The following is a 20,215-nucleotide window of genomic DNA, read 5'->3' on the forward strand; positions in this document are numbered from 1 at the left end:
ACGTGGTTGAGGCGAGGAGTCAGAATCAGTGAACTCTATTGTAGACTCATTGAGGTCTGGAAAAAGAGAAAGAGAACGGTGATAGGCCATGTCAAACGAGAGGGATGCAAAAGAAGGGTTGCAGAGTAGGTTTTGCAGCTTTTCGTCTCTACTTAGCTCTCTGCTCTGCCTTCCCCATAGAACTCAGATTAAAGAAGAGGATGAAGCCAAAGAAGAAGACAAAGAGGGAGGAAGGCCGAGACGATCATTGACAATAGGGGCAAGATTGGATAGCCTGTCGGTTAGGCGCTGCGATTGTTGAAATCGCGCGCTAGACACGACGCTTGAAGAAGATGAAGGAAGAGAGAGAGACAAAAATAGGGAATGAGAGAGAGATGTGTATATGTATACATATAAATGTATGTATATGTATGTGTACATGCAACTTTATACATTTTGTCTGTATATGTATATGTGTGTATCCGTGTATGTATATAGTTTGCCTGTGTATATACGTATACATATAAAATACATATTTTGCATATCATCGCATCCCATGTTTTCTCCTTTCACATGAAATGTGTTAGGATTTGATGTTTACCTAGTTAAAACCTTTCCCATTTCCGTATGAGATACGGTTAGGTACGTCTGTTAGTTACACCACTGTAGACGTGCCTGAACGTCCCGGCTCCGCGCGCGATGGCGCGAAATCCGTTTTGTTCATTAGCTACTACAGTTCGGACTCAATGTCACGGTTCTGAATCTAATCTTGCAAAGTGCAGTGCAAGATTGATAAATCACTAAAGAGTCCAAATCCAGCAAATCGTTTTTGGAATACTGATTTTAATAAAGAAGTGCCAAACATGGACTGCTTTGCCAAATACAGAGTCGCCACCTAAATGTTTTATTTTGAAAAATTTAGGAAACCCTGACTCGTGCCTAAGGCCACGTGTCCGTCATCACCAAAGTTGCCTCGGCATGGGAACTTGGATACGAGAGGGGAAGGTCATGCAATGAGCACCCCCGCTTTCCCGATCAAAGATCGGCCTTTACTAACATGATATATTATTTTTGAAAACAAATGTGTTCTTATTTCGGTTAATTAGCTAATCTTATTAAGTGATGCGCACAGCATACAAGTATAGACTAGATCGCCTAAATTGGAACAAAACATCTCATGTTTGCTTGTTTGAAAAATGGTTTGAAGGTGCTACTCGCAAGTAGGCTAAGAGGCGGATTTCGCCACTCTCAAGTGGGCTTAGAAAATATGATTTTGCCACTCTCAAGTGGACTTAAAAAATGCGTATTTCAATGAATTGTTCCAATTCAAGTAATCCAACCTTCACCCACAGGCATTCAGGCAGTTAAACACTTACGCAGTTAGCCTCATGACAAGCATGTTATCATGGCAACACTCACACTCATGCAAGATGGTAAAGCATAAACACTTACAGTGTACTCTGAGCCAAAACAAAAGTTATGTTAGAAATCATGCATGATCCTAGTTTATGTTTAAGATGGCTAATGCAACACATGCAAAAATGCCACTAAACTAGGCTCGGCTATTCTAAGATGTCATGTGAGATGTAACTTGATAACATGCTGTTGAACACGTATTCAAGTAAATGTACTGAAATACAATGCCGTTTGTATGATGCGCCGAGCCCGGTGCATGCAATACGAATGAATGTATGCAAACATGCAAAGCATAAGGATGCTAATCAAAACATGACCTAGAACTAACCATTGTAAGCGGTTAAGTAAAAGGGAGAAAGACGTGGGGTTGGAAGACATTCACACACTCACGCACACTTATTACAAAATTCGCCCTCTCGACGGAGGGTTCGAATGAATATGCTAAGCTAACTACGCTATACTATGTAACTAATCTAATAATCTACTTAGACTAGTCATTACAACACCAAAACTAATTAACTAACAAGCTAATTAATTATTACAATCCAAATTGAAACAAATAGCTACACTAAGCTAAATGAATATTACAAAACCAATTAAATGATTAAATTACACGAGCTAATCATGAATACTGAAATGGCCTCGTGGGCGATGAAGAGATGCATGCTCGGTCGGTCTTCGCTCGGAAATCCATTGCTATGCCTCATGATGCCTCTGTTTGCACTGTTCTGTACCTCTAAAAATTGTACAAATCTCTGTGATGCTTCTAAACCACCTCATGGACATGCTGAGAGGCCATCGGCCAAATGGTATGGCCATCGGCCAAAGGATAAGGGTCATCAACCACTTATGAGGCTATCGGCCAAACATTGTTAGCCGATCGGCACACCAGATAGCCGATCGGCCATCTTTTCCTGCAGACTGCTCCTTTTGCTACAGCAGAGTACAAACAAGGGCATGTCAATATATTTGCAAGAAAATGTTGTGCAACTACACCCCTTGTCATGTTTGAAACTCAAAGGAGTGTAGTGCTTGTCTCTCGAGCCATCAATTACGCATATCGATGCATGGTGGCCAAAGAGGCCGAATTGCAAAAATCAATATGGGATGAATGCATAAAAACACATGAATGCCTCACACTCTATCATGTTGTATCAAGAGTGTCGACGACCGAGAATTGAGGCAAGTTTCATCACTTCAAGTATGAAACGTCCCTCATTCCTTGTGTTTGGTTTAACACCCAAACCAAACACAATGCAATGCATGCAACATGGAGATGTTATACAATGCAACATAAGTATGCCAAATGTAATGTAACAAGCATGCAAAATGCAATGCAACCTAGACATGCAAACATGCAATGTACCAAGCATGCAAAATGCAAACATGTAATGTAATAATCATGCAACAACAATGCCAACAACAAGCATGTGACAACATGCAATCTAACAAGTATGCAACAACATGCAAGATGGGTAAGCATGCAACAACATGCAAAGATGGACTAGCATGCAACAAGATGCAAATTAGCAAGCATGCAACAACATGTAATGTGACAAGCATGCAACAACATGCAAAGATGGACTTAAACCAAAATGGGCAGACCTCAACCATGCCCAAATCAGTGGCCAATAGTGCTAAAATGATTGTATAAAAAGCATGAAAAGGAAAGACAAGCATGCATGCCAATTGGCTCAAGGACTAAGGCATAAAGATGCAACTCTTAAGCACACTTAAAGAGTGAAAAGCATGCAAGTGTGACAACACTACATGCTCTGAAATGATGTCAAGAATAATGCCAAATCACACACATAATCACAAGTATAGCATGCATGAGGCTCAAAGCTCAAGGCCAACCAAGGAGCTTGTACCAAGGCCATACAAAGCAAGCCCCAAAGGGCCAAGGGCAACCAAAACAGTCCTAAAGCATGCCAAAGTGAGTCTAAAACATGACACATACAAGGCCAAAAAGGATGATTGCACTGCACCTATTAAAACCAAACATGACATGACTTAACCAATAAAAATCAGAGTTATGTCATGTCAAAATAAGCCCAAAAACCCACTGAGATGGCATCTTGAAAGCCTAAGTATGATGGCATGCACAATGGTCCATTCTTAAGGCACAAAACTCCAAACTTACAAAGCATTAAATGAGTGAAAGATGCAAGTGTATGACCACATTACATGGACTGAAATCACATATGAAATGATGCCAAATCATGAAAATGGTCCAAGTAATGCATGCTAGTGACTTGGACACTCAAAGCCAACAAGCTAGATTGAACCATAGCTATACAAAACAATGTATGCATGACCAAGACAATGCAAATTAGAGCTAGAGCATGGTAAAACAAGGCTAAAAGCTCCTTTGAGTTGAGCCAAAATATGCCAGAATGATGGTCCAAATCCATGATACATGTTAAGGCAAATGAGAGGATTGCACTACAAGTGCATGGTGCAAGCAAGAGGCTATTAAACCAACTTAAAACAGAGGTATAGTATGGAAAAATAACACCAAAAAGTTGCTGAAATGGGACCAAAACATGCTAAGCAAACATGCTACCGTTATGAGCCATTTATACTAGCATATGAGACACAAGGAGAGAGGGGTGTCCCTCTCCTATGCAAGACTCCAAAACCACCTCTAAGGATTTTCAGTGGTGAGAAGGTCAAAACAAGAGGGTTCCAAAGCTTAAAAGGGAAGGCACAAAACAAGGCCAAACAAGGCCAAAGAGGGGGTAGGCAACCCCCAACACAAAAGTGACCTTAAACAATCATCACAAGCGTACAAAATTAGAACTTTTTATAGTTTAGAGTTAAGTTTAAAACAATATGCAAGTAGGTCTAAAAGCTTAAGCCAAAATAGGGGATTAAAAGCTAGAATCTCACCCTTGAAGAATACCTTCAAGAACACAACTCCACCACTCTCCTCTGATCAAAACCAGTGCAATAACACTAAAACCGACTCCCAAGGACCTCAGCAACCAAATGATGGTGTTCTAATAGGTGTTTGTGTGCAATAGTGTGAAGAATTTACACTTTTGGGCACAAACAAGAGCAAAAGGAGAGAGAGTGGTAAAATATATATAGAGAGAGATATAGAACTTGTATCTTAGATTCTCAAAACCTCTGGAAAGGGAGAGGGACCTCCCTTCTTATAGAATTTCAATTCTCAAGCTTGTTGAACAAGCTTGAGTCTTGATTCAATCCCTCCATACACGTGTATGGAGGATGAGAATTGTGTCTACCAGCTGTCACAACTAGCATAAAATATCTGCAAAAAGCAGATGGAAAGGCCTCGGCCAGAAAATATGGCTGATTGACCAAAAAGAGTGCCGATCCACGAAAAAGAGTGCCGATCGGCAAACACTTATGGCCGATAGCAAGAAAACAAGGCCGATGGCACCATGCCTTGGCTGATGGGTTGTAGGGATGGCCAACAAGCCACCCCCTTCCCTCAGAAGAAAAAACACAAGTCCTTGGTCCACAACCAAGCACAAAACAGACAAATTGAGAGATCCTGAGGCAAGGCGCGTAGCCGAGACCTCCGGGAACTCAAAACGAACACGAGCATGGATGATCATCGCATGTTCAAACAATGACGTCTAAGTCTTGAGGACGGTCAAAAATGGTGTGTCTACAGTTGCCCCTCTTTGACAGAACTCAAAAATCATAAGATGACGAGAGTGAATGTCAAAGCCCAGAGACGACCCATTTTTGACAAGGCCGAAGACTTAGACAAACATACAATATAACAAAGATATGCGCCCGCAAGCAGGGGCAAGATGCAAAGGACATGCACAAAGCTGAACATAACTTATGATCATGCAAAGAAAGCTGCAATGAAACAATTATACATAATAAATGCAACAGTTTTAAGCAAGCGAATACAAATCAAACTACATTACATGCAGAAAGGATGTAAGAGAATTATACAATTCTCGCTACGTCTCACGCAGAGAACATACAATACCATCTGGTCACACCAGCTTCAAATGGACCGTACATACAGTATCATCTAGTCGCACCAGCCTCAAATGAATCATACATACAATATCGTGCCTGTAAAAGAAAGAAACTTAACAGGTACAATATAGTTAGCAACACATGTTCAACGCTATGTCGAACGTGGACATGTATGATGTCGATGGAAATAGTGCATAGCAATGCAAGTGAAAAGTGCGTGACAACGCAAGCAAAGTGTGGGTGCATGACAATGCTAGTGAAACGTGCATAACAATGCAAGTATTGTGCATAACAATGTAGGCGAAACGTGCGTGACAATGCGTGTGAAGAGTGCACAACAATGCAGGTGGAAGGGGTGCATGACAATGCAACCTAAGTGTGACGCATAACAATGTAACCTAAGTGTGACGCATAATAATGCGGTTTCGAATCAAGTATAACAATGCAAGGAGGGCATGCACGACAACGCAAGCCGAATGGGATGCATAACAATGCAATTGAAGCAATCATAACAATGCAAGGAGGGCATGCGCAAAAACACAAGTCGAGTGGGATACATAACAATGCAATTTAAAACAAGCATAACAATGCAAGGAGGGCATGCGCGACAACGCAAGCCGTGGGGTGCATAAACACATGTAAGTAAATCATGCGCGACAACGCATACAATGTGCATAACAATGCGAGAAAGGCATAAACACATGTAAGTAAAGCATACGCGACAACGCATACAATGTGTGAAGCAATACAAGCGAGGCATAAACACATGTAAGTAAAGCATACGCGACAACGCATACAATGTGTAAAGAAAAATGAGAGAGGCATAAACACATTTAAGTAAAGCATACGAGACAACGCATACAATGTGTGTAACAATGCGAGAGAAGCATAAACACATGTAAGTAAAGCATACGCGACAACGCATACAATATGTGAAGCAATACGAGAGAGGCATAAACACATGTAAGTAAAGCATACGCGACAACGCATACAATGTGTGCATAAAAATGCGACAACAAAGAGAGGCACATATTCAACATAAGCATGGTGAAGGCAAGTTATTCGTGATGTTGAGATGCAACTTCAAGGCAAGACGAGGTATGCTCAATACAAGAGCGAAAAGACGTATAACAAGCGCGCTTATGGCAAAACATTGTAATGCAACATATTTAAAGCAATTTTTGAATCTCACAATATACAAAAGGATACGAAAAAGGATACACCTCGTGCGTATCGAGTGCTGCACACAGAAGACACAGTTCGCGATCAACACGATGGCTGGTTAAGCTTCAAAAGTGTATTTTCTTGCACTGTCTTGAGAGATAAGGGTACCAATCAACATAAATGACCTAAACAAGGGCATTGGAGGTGTATCGACCACAAGGGGAAGCCATCGGCCATCCATCGGCCACAAAAGGAGATCATCAGCCAAATCTTTAGCCAATTGGCTAACAATTTGGCCAATCGGCCAAAAATGGCAATTTCAGGGTAGTTTTGACATTTTGCCTTGGGTCTTTAAATATAGGGTTCCAAACCCTATATTCTCACTTCCTCTTAGTCGAAAATCACTCCTCTCCCTCTAGGTGAGTTTCCTCCCTTTGATTCGCATTTTTCCTTTGTTTTCGAGCCTCCCGCAACGTTCGATTCGCGAAACCCTCTTCGTTTTACACACTTTGAACCGAATGAAACACGTTTTCGGTGCCACGTTCTTGATTTCCACCACTTGGGGTTTGTTTCCCCTGAGTTTACCTCGATCTTCGTGCCTTTTCCCACACTATGACCTTTTCTCCCATTTTTCACCCCTCGGGGTTGACTTTTAGTTGACTTTTGGCATTCTTGCCCATTTTCCACACCCTCGACCATTTTTTGCATTCTTCTTGAGATGGCAGAGGACATTCTACGGGGTGGGACTCCCCCAGAGATGGACATGGATCCTGAGGTCGAGCTCCTACCTCTTAGCATTCGACCATTCGACCGGGCGACATACCGGCCGGCGATACACATATTGCCTCCTGATAGCATCTATCAGTTCAGGAGCTATGCACGAGGTGCGCCATTAGAGCTCCTGTTATGCGAGCCGGAGTCGCACCTTTCCTACGGCACTGCTGAGGTACATTCTTCCTCTCTTTTATTTTCTGGAATGTAGATTGTACCCTTCGGATAGCCAGTACTATTCTGTAACCGATTAACCCAAACACACTAATACATGACATGCTTAGTTCACCGTGAGCACACTCACACCCGATATCTGTGTAAACTCGAACACATGCACACACACTGTATTTTCATCAATTTTGAACGCATTCAAACACTATATATCTAATACTGCTTCGCATTTGTTTGTTTTTGAACACAGGGAGATTCTCATGCCTTTCGGGGGATGGGAATACCGTTGCCTGATGATGGTACATGGATGTGCCCGATGCGGTTCGCTACATCGTTGATCAGGCCGGCTTCGGCATTTTCTGCATGGGACTATCGCGCCTTATTGCGAGTAGGCCACTTCTTAGTGCACTGGTGGAGAGGTGGTGGGACACCACTGATTCCTTCCACCTTTCTGCTACAGGGGAGATAATGATGACTCCCTTTGACTTTTCGATGCTCACCGGCATCGAAGTAGGGGGTGATCCGATTCCCTTTGACACTAATATGGATGAGTGGGACGCTGCCCAAATGTTCTTGCTCGGCGTTGGCCACTTCTCTCCTGGTTGGGGTTCGTGAGGTATTCCTGGTTCGAGGACCATTTCAGAGTGCAGGCGCCGACGACTCGCGAGGAGGCGGAGCAGTATGCCCATGGGTTCATCACGTTTTTGCTAGGCACCACCCTTTTTGCCGACCGGGTGAACACAGTTGCCCTATATCTGCTGAGTGCATTGGTGGATATGACGCGAATCCGGCGCTACGATTGGGGTGGCACAGGCTTGGCCACACTTTATGGACACATGAGCTCTTCGTCCCGCCGCAACGAAGATCTGCTCGGAGGTTACTGGCGAGCCTGGGAGGTACACCTTCCCTTTCTGTTTTTACAGTTCTGCTTTACACTATCTATACATCACATACACTGCATACATGCAATCTGCTTCACACTGGCTGTACACTGCACACATTCTCTGATTTCTGTTTTATCTGCATTCTGCTTTATCTGATAAGCATACTCATTGTCACCCTGTTACTTTCTGTAGTTGTGGGTGTATGCCTACTTTTCGAGGCTTGACCCAGTGCCGGATGTGGAGATACCCCTTGGCGTTCCATATTCTCATCGCTATGACGTGAGGTGCGAGCGGAGGCCATGGGAGTCTTTCCTGTTCTTCTGCAGATACTTTGACACCATTACCGCCGCAGAGGTATTTCAAACATTACAGTTTATTTAAGCTTTGCTTTGCATTGTACTTTCAACAGTAGATAACAAACTGTATATCCTGTCATTTACAGATCACCTAGCAGCCTTGGGCCGCTTTGCTGGATACGGTGAGGGACCAGTACGTAGGTGCTCGGGAGACTGCCCGGTTCAGGATTTTGCTGGAGGGCTCGGTTTGCCGGGCATGGTATTTTGGAGAGTGCTTTTTGCGACAGATCCTTGGCTTGCCAGAGTAGATAGTCCCGAGGCCACCTCCCACCCACACAAGGGCTACCAAGAGGTACACCTTGGAGGAGATGATGGATTTCACGATAGATTAGGATTCTGATCTCTTCAGAGATGAGGGCAACTACGCCGAGTTCATCCAGACCTATCTTATGCGGCCTTTGACCGGTGCTCGCTGAGCTGAGAGGGAGAGGCCTGCAGCGCTAGCCGGAGGAGCAGGAGTAACGAGGGCGCCTCGGGCCCGCGACAGGAGTGGGTCTCGGAGGGGACAGGGAGTAGTGTGGCCAGTGCTGCCCACTACCATGACATACTGAGGACAGGGTGGGGAGACTTATCAGATACCCATCGCTCCTCCTCTGGCTGATCATGAGCTTGTCGGAGTTCGTGGCTCAACCCCGGTATGTACCATACTTTTCATTCTGTACAGTCACTTCATTTCATTTGATATCCCGCAGAATACTAATGATTTCAACACTCTTGCAGGCTTCGATAGAGTATACGGGACAGTCTCTGGAGCTGACAGCTTCCGTGATGGGGATGCTGTAGAGGAGCATCGACTTGTTGACCATTTACGGTATCCCGGTAAGTTCTTTCAACCTCAGTCCCAGAACTTTGCACATCTGTTCCATACATGATTTGATGCATCGCATTATCAATAGGGCACTTGATACACTGTACTTACATACCAGTCACGGCATCGATACACTGCACTCACATACCATTCATACACTGCTCACGACATTTATACACTACTCACAGCATTCACATACTGTACTCATACACTGTATTCGGTATTCATATTTGACTTTGCATAGCATAATTGATGTGCTTGCCAATTGTTCTTTTCAGGCCCCTTTCTAGATACCGGCCACAGGGGGTGCTCCAGCAGGACCTTCAGCGTCTGCTAGAGCAGTAGGGGGAGCCAGGCGGGGGATGACGATCCACAGCCGAGGTAGACATAGGCGAGCTCGTGCTGAGAGCAGCTCACGGGAGCCTTCCCCCGATGATGACGAGTCCAATGCAGAGGCGGAGTCGTCTCAGGATGAGGCTGGAGATAGCTCAGAGAGTAGAGGTGACGGTGGAGATCTTGGACCTTCGTCCAGGAAGAGGACCAGGACGAACTCCCGTACTTGAGGCTACAGGCGCCGATCCAGACATTTTGTTGCTTTTCTTTTTTTGCTTTATTTTTCTTTTTACTGGTAGTTTTGCATATTGTACTGCGTCAGGCAGATTTTATTTTCTTCAAAACTATGTACTTTGCAAAAGAAAAATGATGATGGAATGAAATAGCTCTTTTTGTTGAAAAAGTGTTACATTTATACATTCTATGTATCGCATCGCATCGCATCACATTACACAACAATGTAAATGAGATTGAACTTTTGTTTTGAAAACTGAACACTCGAATTGCATTAATCAGGTAGTAAGCCAACTAACAACAAAACAACTTGATAAGCAAAACAAAGACTTAAAGAATACAAAATACAACTCGATAAACAAAAGTACAACAACTCGATAAGCAAATTGAAGTAACATAGGCGCGACTTTGCAAAATCATCACCGGAAGGCATTGGAAGTGGAACCAGTCACAAGTTCTCAACATATTCAACACTTATACAGCTTAGAGAACAAAGGGAGAGGCCATCGGCCACAAGAAATGGCCATCAGCCAACATTACTCGCCGATCGGCTAAAAAAGATGGTTGGTCGGCACTATTTTTGGCCGATCGGCCAAAAATGGCAAGCACCTCCAGAATGCTGACACCTATCTTCCATTCAACACCTTATCTTCCACAAAAGCCTCAGCTTCGTAGTTTTCTCCATTTCAGCTCAGTTTTTGCACCAAATGGAAGCATTTCTAGTCCAAAATCTCACAAATTGGATTGCCAACTTAGATGGCTCGGAAAAGCTGAATTTTCAGGATTTCGACATAAATGCACTATTCACGTTGAGTCGCACCCCGCTGCATTTTCCATTCCTCTATGCTGCGGCAAGGTTTTGGAATCTGGTGACACGTCTTTAGCTTTGGCGGACAAGAGATGTGTCCCACTTTCGAGGATTTCCAAGCTTTAATGGAATCCGAGCACGATGAAATTTTTTTGCCTCAGCTCTGGTTCGACAAGCCTTAGGACGGATGTGTGGGCTTACTTTGCATGACACTCGGTCATTGATTCACAACGGAGAGCTAGACATTCCGAGCTTGATTCGCCGGTTTTCTGCTGCCGGTGACCGCGACGATCATCATTGACAGGGTTATCGGCGACATGCGCTTTGCTTGTGCATGCTTCCTCATTTCTTGCTTGTCCCAGGCTCCGGTGGGTTTAGCACTCATTTGATTGAGGTCGCCGAGGGCTTGAGAGAGGGCAAGAGCTGCATCGCCATGACGCTAGCTAAGACATTGATGGGCTTGGATGCCTTTCATCGTCGGGAGATGACTAGATTTGCGGGGAGTCCACTACTATTGCAGGTAATGTTTCCCATCCTATCTCACATATATTTCTCACATCACTCGGCCCTCAGCCTCGATTTTTCTCTTAAAACCCTTTTATCACTTTTTCTCTCAACTTACACCTCTCTATTCTTTAATCTCTCATTTTTCATCCCTCTCCAGGTATGGTTGATGGATAAGTTGAAGGTTGTGGACTTGTGCCCAGCATATTCAGCACGTAGCTATTTCTTCTAGCGACATCTAGTCGATGCCCCGGATTAGGGATGGTGGTGCAACTAGATGTGCGTTTGTCCATAGACCGCATTGCTTGGCGTTACCCCTAGCTTAATTTATCAGTGATAAGCTATCGCATGACCCGCCAGCCAGGGATTCAGTTGATTGGCTTGACACACTGTGTCTTTTACTTCCCGTTCCAATTCCGGTGCCAGTTCGGACATGCTTAGACTTGCCCCGGCAGAGGGGATAGAGTACCCTGCTACATTTCCGGTCCGAGGGGCACAGCTAGTTCGGTATGCCACGACATGGAGGATGAGAGAGCTTCTGGCCCCCGCTCCCATTTTCAGTTGCACCCTCTCTGATGAGTGCATAGCTTGGCTTGATGAGAAGGCGCAGATCGGGCCCACTTTGGCATCAGAGGCTTCTACCAGCTCAGGGAGGGGATGCAGGAACACCTGACTATGCCCTGGATTTATTTGCTTTAATCAGTACCTTCAAGTTTTCTTTATGAATGTAATGAAAAGCAACTTCAATTTGTATTCAAGAGTAGGAGAACTCTGTATTGAAATCAAAGTAATTGAAGGTTGTGGGTACTGAAAATTTTTCGTTTGGTCCAAAAATGGTCTAAGTTGTAAAAAGATTAATTTGAGCAAAATCAACTTTTACTAAAACTTTTCAAAACCATTTTCGATATAGATCACAACTGGACACGCCCGAGATCTATCACTGAGATGTACAACCCTGGATCCCAGCAACTGGAAAGTTGCCCCTAGTCTGAATAGCACTGCACTGGAGATCACAACCGAGCCCTTGAATGCAGAATAGACAAAGATGACCAAACATGATCACACAGACAAAGTTGATCGAGGAAGTGTTTATGGCTGGACTTTAGGACGAAGTTGCCTACGTATCCTAAAGATGGGAATCAAGCCTTACGTAGTTCGGCTGAGGTTCACTCATGTATTAGCACTCTCTTTTTGCGCTCTAACTTTTGCCAAGGCCGCCATTTCTGGATTTTCAACCTTGCGAGCTCAGTTTTTATAATTTCAAATTTTTCATGCTCTAACATTTGCCTAGGTCGCCTTTTCGGGTTTTCGGCCTAGCGAGCCACTTAGGGAAAGTATTTCTTCAACTTGGCCATATTGATCGGTTGGGAGAACTCTAGGCCATCTAGCTCCATCAGAACGACAGCTCCACCCGACCAGATAGACTTGATGAGGTAAGGACCAGTCCACTTAGGTCTAAACTTGCCCCTAGGGTCGTAGATGGGAGCTCGGTTGTCTTTGAGCACCGAATCTCCTTCCTTCAAATTCCTGGACTTAACCTTCTTGTTGAAAGCCCTGGTAATTCTTCGTTGATAACCGTGAACGTGGTACAGTGCTTTCAACCTTCTCTCGTTAAAGAGCATGAGTTCTTCGAACCTACTTTGCTGCCAATCTGCCTCAGCTATCTGACACTTAGCCAATACTTGCAATGATGGTACCTCAACTTCGATAGGTAGAACAACCTCCATCCCATAAACCAAGGAATACGGAGTTGCCCCAGTAGAAGTTCGAATTGAAGTCAGGTAGCCCCACAAAGCAAATGGCAGCTTATCTAGCCAGTCTCGGTAGGTTTCCACTATCTTCTGCAGAATGTGCTTCATGTTCTTGTTGGCGGCCTCAACTGCTCCATTGGTCTGTGATCGATATGTAGATGACTTATGAAAAGCCACGTTGTATTTGTCCAACAAGTCGATCACTTCCTTCTTGAAGTGAGAACCATTATCTGAAATAATCTCGTTCGAGACCCCGTAGCGACAGATGATGTTGTTCCTGATGAACTTAGCAACATGCGATGCCTTCAACACCGCATAAGATTGGGCCTCAACCCACTTCGTAAAATAGTCTATCGTGACCAGAATGAACTCATGCCCATTGGACCTCTTCGGAGTGACAGCCCTGATCACATCAATCCCCCAGATTGAAAACGGCCATGGCGAAGTCATGTTGTACAGCTTCGACGATGGAATGTTCATGCGGTTTGCATGGATCTGACATTTGTGGCATCGCCGAAAAAAGCCAATACAATCCTCCTCCATGTTGAACCAGTAATAACCCTGTCTAAGGATCTTCCGGGCTAGTATTACCCCATTCATGTGCGCTCTGCACTCTCCTCTATGGATGGCCTCCATCAGGCGCTTCGATTTTTTGGCATCAACACACAGCTTAGGCATCCCGAAATGACCTCTCTTGTACAGTTTTCCCTCGCAGACGATGAACTGAGCAGCCATTCTTCGAATTACCCTCTTATTTTTGGCATTTGCCCCTGGAGGATACGCCTCATTTTCCAAGAAGTTCTAGACATCGTAATACCAGGGGTTCTCGTCTTGAACCTTATCTATGGCAGTAATCAGTTCGTAGGCTGGCGCAAATTTCTTTTCGATGATGACCGTACGCATCCAGACTCCGAAAGGGATGTCTATCATAGAGGATAGAGTTACTAATGAATCTACGAACCTGTTGTTCTCTCTTGACAGATGAGCGAAATTCAGTTTCTCAAACTGAGGAATCAGCATGTCCAAGGTCTGGTGGTAGATTTTCATCTTCTCTTCTTTGACTTTCGAATCTCCTTTAGCTTGAGATACAACAAGGTTTGAGTCCCCGATGACGTCCAACTATTTTGCCCCTAGTTCCAGAGCTGCTTCTAGTCCAGCAATACACGCCTCATACTCTACCTCATTGTTTGAGACTTTGAACCGGAGTTTGAATGCTAGAGGTATACGGGAATTGTCGGGTGCTATTAGCAACACCCCTATCCCATACCCGTATTGGTTTGACGCTCCGTCAAAGTACATCGTCCAAAACTCTTCTTCGACATGCAGAATGGCCTCGTCTGGGAATAGGTACTCAACTGCTTCATCCCCTTCAACTGTGTGATCGGCTAGGAACTCTACTACTGCTCTCTCCTTCACTGACTTGCGCGTCACATATTTCAAATCGAATTCAGAAAGCAGAAGCAACCAACGAGCTAACCTACCCGTAAGTGCCGGTTTCTCGAAGAGATATTTGATGGGATCTAATTTCGAAACCAGCATTACAGAGTGAGCTAACAGGTAGTGCCGCAGCTTCCTGGTAGCCCATACCAAGGCTAGACAAGCTTTTTCCAGCAGAGTGTAGCGGGTCTCGTAATCCAGCATTTTCTTGCTCAGGTATTAGATAGCTCTCTCCATTTTGTCTTCAGACTCCTATGCAAGCATGTAGCCCATTGTAGTTTCACTCATTGAAAGGTACAAAATCAACGGTTTCCCCGGCTTAGGCGGTGACAACACAGGTGGGTTCTGTAAATATTGCTTGATCTGTTCAAAAGTGGCTTGGCATCAGCCGTCCCATTGGAATTTTTTTCCTTTCTTTAGGAGACCAAAGAGTGGTTCGCAAGTCAAGGTTAATTTTGCGATAAACCATCTTATGAATTGCACTTCAACCAGAAAGCCTCGCACCTCCTTTTCAGTCCTCGGTGGTGGCATTTCTAAAATGGCCTTGATTTTGGAAGGGTCGACTTCGATACCTCTGTGTGTGATCAAGAACCCCATCATTTTCCTTGCTGTAACACCAAACGTACACTTCTGAGGATTTAGCTGCAACCGAAACTCTCTGATCTGTTGAAACAATTTCTGCAAGGCGGTGTAGTGGCCCTTTATTTCCTTGGACTTGACAATCATGTCGTCCACGTACACCTCAACCTCCTTATGGATCATATCATGCAAAATCGTGGTCGCAGCCTGTTGATATATAGCCCCAACATTCTTTAGCCCAAACGGCATCACCCTATAACAATAGGTCCCCCACGGGGTGGTAAAAACAGTCTTCTTTTAGTCTTCGGGTGCCATCAGAATCTGATTGTATCCAGAAAAGCCATCCATGAACGAGAGCAACGCATGCCTCGCAGTGAAGTCCACTAATTCGTCGATATGCGACAGAGGAAAGTCGTCCTTCGGACTGGCTTTGTTCAAATCTCTGAAGTCCATACATACCTGAATTCTGCCGTCTTTCTTCGGCACTGGAATTATATTGGCCAACCAAGTTGGGTATTCAGATACCAGCAGGAACCTTGCATCAATTCGCTTGGTGACCTCTTCTTTGATCTTGATAGCCCAGTCCGGGCGGATCTTTCTGAGCTTCTGCTTAACAGGTCGGGCCTCTGGGTCAAGAGGGATCCGGTACTGTACAATCTCAGGATTGATTCCAGGCATGTCTTCGTAGGACCACGCGAAAACATCTTTGAAATCTTTTAATAAAGTGAATAAGCGCTCGCGCTCCTCTGAAGACAATGTGGACCCGATCTGGACTAGCCGCGGGTCTTTCTCAGTACCAACATTAATTTGGGTGATTTCATCAACCAGCGGTTTTACAAACCTCTCCTGCTCTTGATCTAGTAAATATTTCAAAACCGAAGGAATTTCTTCCTCATCGTTTTCTTCGAAATTTTGAAAGTCTAAATTAATGCAATAAATCAAGGGCACAAAAGAATACTCAAAGGCCACAACCATTCTATTCTCATTAATCACTTCCAAGTCGCCTGATTCTTCTGTTACAACAGACTCAAAGGAAAAGGAAAAAGAAAAAGACGACCTAGACAGGATTGTGGCATCCGAGTTGTCACTCCTAGGATACCGGACTCAGACTTAGACGAGCTGGAACCTGATTCTGACTCCATAGACTCTGTGGAATCAGATTCTGGCTCACTACCTAACTCGGTGCTGCTCGATAAGAATCCCTCATCGTACTGCCAGACGAGAGAGGGTGCAATGGACGTATCTAGAGTGTTCAAAGATGGGCTTGCAGCTGTTTCATTCCTAATCATAGACACTGAGAGGTCATCCCCCAGGCACTAATGTACAATCGGAGGATCTGAAAGTAGACAAGCCAGTACTACCCCTATTTCAATCTCGGTGCTCTCGGAATCCACTTCCTTGCACTGCTCAACCTTAGCTGATGGGTCTGTCTGCTCCTCGGCAACATCATCCCCGGACAACTGCAAGTTGAAGAATATCTTAAATCCCGGCAGGCGCCTCTTCTCTGCGTTCAGGCATGGCTCTGGGAAACTGCAGAAGGGAAAGTCTTCCCCTTCCCGGACAAAGCGTCCATTCAGGGTGCCCTGGATAGGTCAGTGCATCAACTCAAAATGCTTCTCGGTCTACTTAGCTCTGGCTCCTTCGGCCATTTCTTTGCCTTTCCTCACCCAGTCCTCTTTGGTAGGCAGATAACCTAAACCAAAGGTATGCGGGTTGTGCGGCACTTCGGCCGATACAGTAATGCCCTTCCAGCTACTTTTTTCTAGTCCCATCCCAGGGATGTGCTGAAGCTTGTTTATGAGGTACACAGACTGTACGCTGACATATAACCCCTCATCAATAGCCAAGATGTTCTGTACGACCCGGACCTCAGCTAGGGTAAATCCTGATAGGAACACATCCTCCGTGCCATGCTCGATTTCCAAAACCGGTGTAGACACCTCTGGCGGCGGATGGATTGACGAATTCCCAAAAACTATAGCCACCCCATTCCCGTGGGGGTATTTCAACATTTGATGTAGAGTGGAAGAGAACGCCTTCACCTGATGCAGCCACGGCCGCCCTAGGAGTAGATTAAAGGTTGCGGGAACGTCCAAGACATGAAAGTCAATCTTGTGTTGTCCTGGACCAACCCGAGTCTGAATCTTTACAGTCCCCATCACCTCCCTGTTTGTATTGTCATATGCCCTTATCACCTGGGCAGTTGGCACAAAGTCTGCGGGCTTCAACCCGATTGCATATGCCGTCATTGATGGGCACACATTAATAGCGGATCCCGTGTCGACAAGAACTACCGGTACCCATTTGTCTCTACATTTCATAGAGATGTAGAGAGGTTTGTTATGGTTTGCGCCCTCAGGCGGCAGCTCCTTGTCAGTGAAGGTCAACGTCGGGGAAGCTCCTCCCGGAAAGACCAGTCCTACCAGCTGCTCAGGCGTGGTATCGATTGAAAGTTTGGCCTTGTCCATTGCCGAAAGGACAGCCTGTCTATGTACTCTTAAGGCCATAAGCAGTCCCCGGATGGAGATGTCTGCTTGTATCTTCTTCAGCTGTTTCAGTACAGCCTCCTCTTCGAGCAGCTTTTCTTTCTGCTTTTCCGCCTCCTTGTCCTTTCTGGACACCTCTGGTTGATCTAAGTGCGGGGGCTTGAAATAACGCTCGCTCCTAGTCATGTGGTCAACTTCGCCAATATACCAGGTATCATCTGGATGGCTTTGTCCCCAGTCTTCATCTATGTGGGCAAGACATAGGTCATCATCTTCCCACCACATGCCATCGGTAGCCAACAGACACCTGTCCGGTTCTGTTACAACTATTCCTGTGCCTGCAGCATCTTTCGTTCCTGTGCTTGCAGCACGCTCCGTTCTTGTGCACACAGCATGTTCTGTCCTTGTGCACACAACACGTTCTGTCCCCGCAGTGGCTTTGGCTTTTCTGGCCCTCTTCGAATCTTTGATCCTTTCCCGCTCAAATTGCTTCAGTGCAGCCTGTTATTCAGTTTCTTCTGTACCCAAATTGCCCGTATTCTGAGCAAAATTCTTAACACCGGTGCTCCTCAACGGTGCACTCTGTTCTTCGGCCCTTTCGGCCACTGTTGATGTCCCCGTCCTTGATGGACCCTGTTCTGACTGAGGTTACTCAACAACATCCGGCTCGTCGCTGAGCCATCCAGTAGCTTCTGTTGACCCTTCTAGACCAAACCAGTTGACAGTCACGTCTCCCGGATCCTGTTCGTTAAAAAACTGAAGGTTAGCAATGTCTTCTTCCAGATCGGCTAGGTTATCTAACCCCTGATTAAGTCCATCCTCTCTAACTACACAAATCTCTGCCCCCACTGGCAATTCCACACTCGGCCTAGCCTGGCCTGCTGATGTAATGTAACCGCTCGGGTTGTACATGAAGCTCGTAAACCCCTCAGGCTCTATATAATCATTCTCATCTACCCCCACAGTCGACCCACTTCTATCTTCAATAGCCACCACCACCGTTTCAGGTTGGGTTTGGGAGATGTCCAACATGCACAAGTTAGTGCTGTCAGGGATGAACACCTCCGGCTTAGGTAGGTGAGAAGGGGTGATATATATGCTAGGGTCGTATGACACAACCCTAGTTTGGATCATATTAATGCGTTTGGGAGGTGGAGCTTGGTTGTGTGGTGGGAGAGGGTTGGTTGTGACATTTGGTTTCTTTGGAGGCACGATCACCCTGTTGTCAACGAGATCCTGAATCTCGTGACGCAATCTATAGCACTGGTCGGTGTCATGACCATGCTATTGGTGAAATGCGTAGTATTTAGCTGGGTTGTGGGAGGGATGAAGTTTTTTTGGCAATGGTCGCAGCTCTAGGGGCTTCAAGTGCCCTTTCCTGATCAAAACCCCCAAAGCCTTGGACAAAGACATGTATAGTGGGGTGAAGATTCTCTAGCCTCGGGGTGAAAACTTGGTTGTTTGTCAGCTACTTCTGGACGTACCGGTGAATGGTGTAGCTGCAAGGGTTCTTGGGGTGGTGTGGGTGACCATTCCCACATCTGAAGATTTGGCAGCTGTAGCACTGTATGTGCCTGCATTCGTACTGCGGTTGAATGCTCTCTTGGGCTGCTCTCTCTCATGATCAATGAGGCCCTATTTTATAGCGTCCTCGATCTGCACCCCTATCTCATGTAGATCTGCAAAGGTGGGGAGGGGGAGAACGATCATCTTCTGCATGAGCCTGGGCTGGAGGTTACGCACAACCATCCAAATCTGATCTTTGTCAACAAGCCTGATGGTCATCATCGAGGCCTTAGCCCTCCACCAGGTCACAAAATCGGAGAAGCTCTCATTCGGCTCTTGCCTAGTTGTCTCAAGATCATGAGTTGTGATCTCGATCTGTGTATTGTAGGAGTATTAAGCTACAAAGGCCTTAGCCATCTCCTCCTAGTTCCTCTTGACAGAGTCCTTCAATTTTTCATACCAAATAGCCGTTACACCCGACAGGGTTCGGCCAAATAGAGAAAGCTTCTGCAATCTGGAGAGGCCCATCGGCCTTAGTATATCTGAAAACAGCCGCAAATGCACCATAGGATCTCCAGATCCGTCGAAACGGTCTATGTGCAGCATCTTAAACCGGTTTGGCAGAGTCACGACCGAGTCAGTATACCTGTCCTCTATATTCGGGATGGATTTCACGCCCTGAGACTTCTTGAACAGCTTTTCAAGCTTGCTCACTTTTAGCGCTGTAGGGTCCACCTTGAACTCAAACGGTGTATCCCCCAGGTTGGTCTGCGCTATAGATAGTTGGGGTAGGATTGGGAGCGGAGCTGGCCCTGTTGGAACGTCCGTATTGTCCTGAACGTGTGTTGCCTCCCCAAGTATTGGAATTCTTGGTGGGGGAGAAGGTTGGTGCGAAGCAGATGCTCCGGCTTACTGTGGTGGTTGTTGTTGCTGAAATCTAGCAATCAACTCTGCCTGTTGGGCCATAACCTCAGCCTGGCGTATGGCAAATTCTGCTTGACGGGCAGCGTCCTGCTGCAAGGTTTTCATACTCTCCTGGAGCTGACGCATCATCCCCTC

At 45.4% G+C, this 20,215-nt stretch overlaps 1 pseudogene; it reads right to left on the reverse strand.

Annotated features, from left to right (window-relative positions):
- The window catches only part of LOC114277958 (wall-associated receptor kinase 2-like), an 81,242-nt pseudogene that overhangs the window by 21,191 nt on the left and 39,836 nt on the right, over positions 1-20,215 (reverse strand).

This window comes from Camellia sinensis, chromosome 12 (genome assembly GCF_055761805.1).
Source record: "Camellia sinensis isolate YWXY chromosome 12, ASM5576180v1, whole genome shotgun sequence".
NCBI lineage: Eukaryota > Viridiplantae > Streptophyta > Magnoliopsida > Ericales > Theaceae > Camellia > Camellia sinensis.